General features: G+C 36.7%; 1 non-coding gene across 1 annotated transcript; it reads right to left on the bottom strand.

Moving 5' to 3' along the window:
- Positions 1–1926: 1926 nt before the first annotated feature.
- On the bottom strand, positions 1927–2045 carry LOC145396109 (5S ribosomal RNA). The gene has a single exon (XR_013896720.1). It is a non-coding gene; the product is annotated as a 5S ribosomal RNA (ribosomal RNA).
- Positions 2046–6086: the final 4041 nt, after the last annotated feature.

The following is a 6086-nucleotide window of genomic DNA, read 5'->3' as shown; positions in this document are numbered from 1 at the left end:
GTCTTAACTGCCTACACACACACACACACACACACACAAAGTTAAAAAAGGGACAAAGGTAGTATGCAGGTTGATGATTTCAACCAGGAACTGATGGAAATGGAGACACATAATAAGCTGGTAGAACGAGTGCACAGATTAGAGAAGGTATTCATGAGTGAAATAGATGAAATTAAGAAGCAGTTGCACATGCAGAAAGAAGAAAATGAAAAGTTAGTAATGGAGATTAATAAGAAAGACACAACAACAGATGAATTATCAGTTGAGGTGGGTACATTTAGAAGGAAGATTAGTGAAATGGCAATCACAGTTGTCAACCATGAGAGTATTATGGAAGAGTTCAGAAATGATACAGAGACTATAAGGCAGGCATGCACTCTGAGAGATCACAGCAGTGATACTGAGCAGAAGATAACCCAGGTAAAGGAAGCGATGCAGTCACAAAAATGATGTAGAAACCACATATGAAGAAATGGTGAAAGTAAAGACTTAGAAACAAGAGTTGAAAAAAAGAGAATTAGAAAGGAAGTGAAGAAAATAATCCAAAACAATCCAAAATTGGTCAAAGATTCAGCAGACATCAACAAATCTAGAGTAATCACTTGTATCGAGGAGGAAGAAATAAAAAACAAGATTTCGAGAGACAAAAAGGAGATAGCAAATTTAGTGAATAAATTGAAGGAAGTGTCAGAGCAAATCTGTAGTAAAAACACAGAGGAACACAAAAGGCTAGGGAAATATTAGAGAAATAAATCAAAGCCCTGAAAGTAACCTTCCAGAGTGTAAACACTGGAGGAAATACTGAAAAATGCAAACAAACTTATGGAAAAAGAGGACTTCAAAAATATATGGATAAAAAGATGCCAGACTCAAGAGGAACTTGGAGGAGGCAAGAACAAAGAATGAGGGAAGATCAGAGGAAGAGAACAACACATTTTTTTACAAAGCAATTGGACTGTAGGTTCGAAAGTGGTACATAAACAGGAGGGAATAAAGAGGAGAAAGGTAGTAGACTCAAGTCATGACAAGTATGTAAACAAGATTATTAAGTTGATGTACTCTGATGTAGATGGAATGGTATCCAAATTATTAGAGATGGATGATTATATCAAAGAAAAGGAACCACATACTGTTTGCCTAACTGAAACAAAATTAACACCAAAGATATCAAACGATACACTAAACCTAGAGGAATACAATATATGGAGAAGAGATAGGAACTTAAAAAAAGAAGTAGGAATTATAATATTAACAAAGAAAAATCTGCAAGTCAAAGAAATAGAACTGGATGTACCCTCACAGGTAGAACTGATCGCAGTAGAGATTAGTACGTCTGAAGGGAAAGTAATTATGGCAAATTTATACATGCCACCCAAATCAAACATATGGGAAAAAGGCGAATATGAAGACCTGGCAGAGAAAACAATTCAAAGTTCAAGAGCAATACTACATAGAATGGCAGAGAAATCTGACAGAATTATACTAACTGGAGATTTCAATACAAATATAAATTGAAATACTCTAGATATAAAAAGCCAGGAAAGCTGTTGGGACCACAAGCTCCTAGACCTTGTGCAGGAGTTTTTCCAAATACAACATGTAAAAGAAAGCACCACGAAAAGAAGACTTGACATACCATCAGTACTAGATCTTATATTTACTAGGCAAGCAAATGATATTGACAATATAATGAATCACCCTCCATTCGGCAAAAGTGACCAAGCAGTATTAAATTACAACTTCAGGAGTGCATATGGCATAGGTATTAGTAATGAAAGTTACAAATAGAGCCCAACTACAAGAACAGGAACTATCATCCATCCATTGCCAGACGCCATGTATCCCAAATGGGGTGGCCAATGGCTTAGAGTTAATTGTTTTACAGGGAGGGGCACTAATCCTCCACCAACCCACTTGACGTAGGGATGCCAACAGCATCTGGTGTTCCCAGGCGGTCACCCATCCAAGTACTAACCAGACCCAACGTTGCTTAACTTCGCTGATCGGATGGGAAGCGGTGTACTCAACGTGGCATGGCCGTTGGCAAAAATTCTCAGAAACAAATTGGGAAAAAGAACATAGAGGACAAGATTTAAATGTTATATATAGAAAATTCTGTCAACTTTATGAAATAGGAGTCCAGAAGTACATCCCACAGCACAAAGAAGCAAAAAAGATAATAAAGAAATGATTTAATATGGAATGTAAAAAATCAAAAGAAAAAAGGGATTTGTTGTGAACAGATACAGAAGAAACAATAGTGAAAGGGCATATAACAACTATAAACAGGCAAGAAATGATTATACAAGAATAAGGAGGGAAGCCCAAAAACAATTTGAGGAGGACATCATAATAAAAGTAGTGATCAACCGAAGCTATTTTACAGCTACATCCGAACCAAACCAAAGTAAAAGATAAAATACAATCCATTACAGATGGGGGGATCACCTACACACAAGAGAAGGGTATTTGTGAAACATTAAATAACAATTTCCAATCAGATTTTACAGAAGAAAATAATTTTGAGAGGGATGATATGGAACATGCATGCCCACAAATACAAATATCAGAAAAAGAAATACAGGAGGAGTTAAGTAAATTAGACAAAGGAAAAGCAAATGGTTCTGATGAAATTTCATTTGGGTGCTACATGAATGTCCAAAGGAGCTAAGTAAACCATTATTTATAATTTTCATGGAATCCTTGGGACAAGGTAAACTACCCGATATTTGGAAGAAAGCAAACATTTTTCCCTTATTCAAGAAAGGGAATAGACAAAATCCACTCAACTATCGACTAGTATCACTAACCAGTGTTGTAAGCACGGTATTAGAAAAGCTGATAAGAAAAGTTTGGGTAAACCATCTAGAAGAACACAATATGATAACAGAAAGACAGTTTGGTTTCAGAAAAGGGAAAAACATGTTACTAATTGGTTGAACTACTATGATAGAGTAACAGAAACATTACAGAACAGAGAAGGATGGGTGGACAGTATCTATCTAGATATCAAGAAAGCATTTGACAGAGAACCTCACCAAAGACTTTTATGGAAACTGTACCATCACGGTAGAATCAGAGGCAAACTGTATTGTTGGATGCAAGATTTTCTCAAAGAAAGAGAAATGAGAACAGTACTAAGGGGAAATTATTCATCATGGAGGGAAGTGACTAGCAAAGTTCCACAGGGCTCAGTGCTGGCACCACTTATGTTTTTAGTGTATATTAATGATATAGACAGTAACACTGGAAATGAAAGCTATATAAATATGTTTGCTGATGATGCAAAAATACAAAGGAGAATTACTAACACAGACTCTTGTAAAGAGCTACAAGAAGAATTAAATAAACTTCATGAATGGAACAATACATGGCAAATGGAATTCAATGTGGACAAGTGTCATGTAATCTAGTTTGGTAAAAGTGGAAAAACACCTGTTTGGAATTATAAGTTAGGAAATAAAACCCTGCACACATCAGAAAGAGAGAAGGACCTACTGTAGGTGTGATTATCAATAGCAGACTATCTCCTGCTGACTACATCAGTGAGAAGGTACGGAACATGTATACACTGCTTGCAAATATGAGAACAGCATTCACATACATAAATGAAGACATGCTAAGAAAGATAATAACATCATTCATCAGACCAACCCTGGAGTATGCGTCAGTAGTCTGGCGTCCTCATCTCAAAAAAACACATAGATAAGATTGAAAAAGCTCAAAGGGCCCGTACAAGATGAGTACCAAGCTTATAGGATCTAAGCTACGAAGAAAGACAAGAAAAACTGAATCTACCTACACTACAGGAGAGAAGGGAAAGATGAGACATGATTACGCTATATAAATGCATATCAGGGATGGAGAAAATAGACATAAATGATTACATAACCCATGGGGATGCATCAGCAAGAGGACACTGCAATAAACTGCATACAAAGAGAGGAAATAAAGGTGTAAGGACATTTTGTTTCCCTATTAGGACAATTGATCAGTGGAATGCACTACCGAATGAAATAGTGTGTGCCAAAATAATTCATAAGTTCAAGGATATGTACAATAAAAATGATTTAAGACACGGGACAGTACGAGCTTGACTCATTCCTGTAATGATACAATTAGGTAAGAACAATTGGGTAAGAACACACACAAATCTCCTGTTAAGATATCATTCATTCATTAAGAATAATTTTACATGTGCCTTAGTTTTCAGTGTACTCAGAAATATCAGATACACGGAAACTTATGAAGGATGTCCCGCAGTGCCAAAACTGGGGCTTTGGGACCTATATCCACCTGTCTCTTAACGTGTAATTTAAGGTAGTTTAGGACAGAGTATAAACTGAAGGAGATGGAAATACCATGAAATGAGGCAATTCTAAATGAAACAAACCGTCTGGGGGGGAGGGGCAAGAATTAGCTAAATAATACGTCATCGTACTGATGGTGTTATAAATATGCATTTAGATTGTCAAAGGATTTTATTCAACAAATGTGATATTACATGTTGTGAGAAGAACAAGCATTCTTTTTTATTTCTGCTAGCAATATGACTCGTTTTTAATGCTGTCCATACTGCCATACAGGATATTACTGCATTTATTTAAATCACTGGCATTTTCATTGTGTAACTCTGCTTCCCGTCAGAGAGAAATATGATGAGTTAATAAATATAATATACAGAGGCCAGGATAGATATATCCTTCAAAACTGTTTAGAACGAATAATTCAGACCCAAGCAGAGGCCAAAATAGATATATCCCTTGTAAACAGTTTAGAACGAATAATTCAGAACCAAGATGGTCAAACAACATTGAAATCTTGTATAGGCCAAAGAAAAGGAATATATAGAAAAATAAAATGTGGGGAGGAACACTTACTCAGCTGGTACTCGGTTTTGAATTGGGATGTAAAGAGAGAGATACAGCAAGCAAAGGAAGTTTATGAAATTAAGGTTGCTGTTGAATCAAAAGAGAACCCCATGGGTTGTTACCAAATGCACTGTAAGAAAAATAAAGATAGAATAGGATCTCTCGCAACAGAAACAGGTAACAAGTGAAGATAAAGAAATGTGCTCTATCCTAAATTAATTTTTCATGTCAGTATTTAGCAAAGAAGATCTATACCTGGTCCCTGAAACAGCAAATATTCACGATGATCATGCAGACATTAATCCTAGTAAAATAGCCAATAGTAAGGAGCGCGTATTTAAAAAAAAAAAATGATGTTAAAACCTGAAAAATCGGCAGGTCCATATGATATATAAACAAAAATTATACAAGAAGCCAAAGAAGATTTATCTCAACCACTTTTAGAGTTATTTAATGATTCTTTAAATTCAGGACAAGTTCCAGAAGCACGGAAGACAGCAAACATATTCCCCATTTTTATAAAGGGTGATAAAGCATCTGCAGCCAATCATTGTCCAGTAACCCTAACGTTAATTGTGGGAGATGTGCTAGAGTCAATTTTGGCAAATAAAATTAAGGAACGCTAAAAAATATTTTATCTTATAAATAAAAGTCAGCACGGTTTCAGGCAAGGACGATCCTGCCTCACAAACTTCTTGTCATTCTTATCGGAGGTCTATGAGGCAGTAGACAGCAATAAAGCTAACGATATTATTTATCTGGACTTTAGTCAAGCTTTTGATAGGGTCCCACACGAAAGATTAGTCAGAAAGGTTCGAGCACACGGTGTAGACGGCGATATCTTAAAATGGATAGAATCTTGACTGATGGGATGAAAGTAGAGAGTATTAGTCCCTTAACCATGGGGCATCACTTTCGTGACGCTTGGGAGCAAGGGATCATACCGCGGGGTGTCACTTTTGTGAGTCTGTGTTATTTTGAATTCGCCCGGGCTTTCAAGTGGTGGTTTGTATCATCTATCAGTACTGCCAGTGTCCAACACTAGTCAGCACTCCTCCTAATTTCATCTGTACTCCCATCCATTGTTGACAATTTAACCATTTTTCCCCGTTCTTGACTCCCCTTCCTACCTCCCCTCCATTACGCTCTCCTCTCGCCTGCTCGGCCGCACTGTGCTAAGCAAATCTTCTCCGGAATTTTCCACTGATTTCATCC

The sequence above is a fragment of the Coenobita brevimanus genome, chromosome 34 (assembly GCF_032717465.1).
Source record: "Coenobita brevimanus isolate Jiangsu-jjx chromosome 34, ASM3271746v2, whole genome shotgun sequence".
In the NCBI taxonomy this organism is placed as follows: domain Eukaryota; kingdom Metazoa; phylum Arthropoda; class Malacostraca; order Decapoda; family Coenobitidae; genus Coenobita; species Coenobita brevimanus.
Note: the sequence above shows the minus strand (reverse complement) of the source record. Positions and strands in the feature narration are given on the sequence as shown.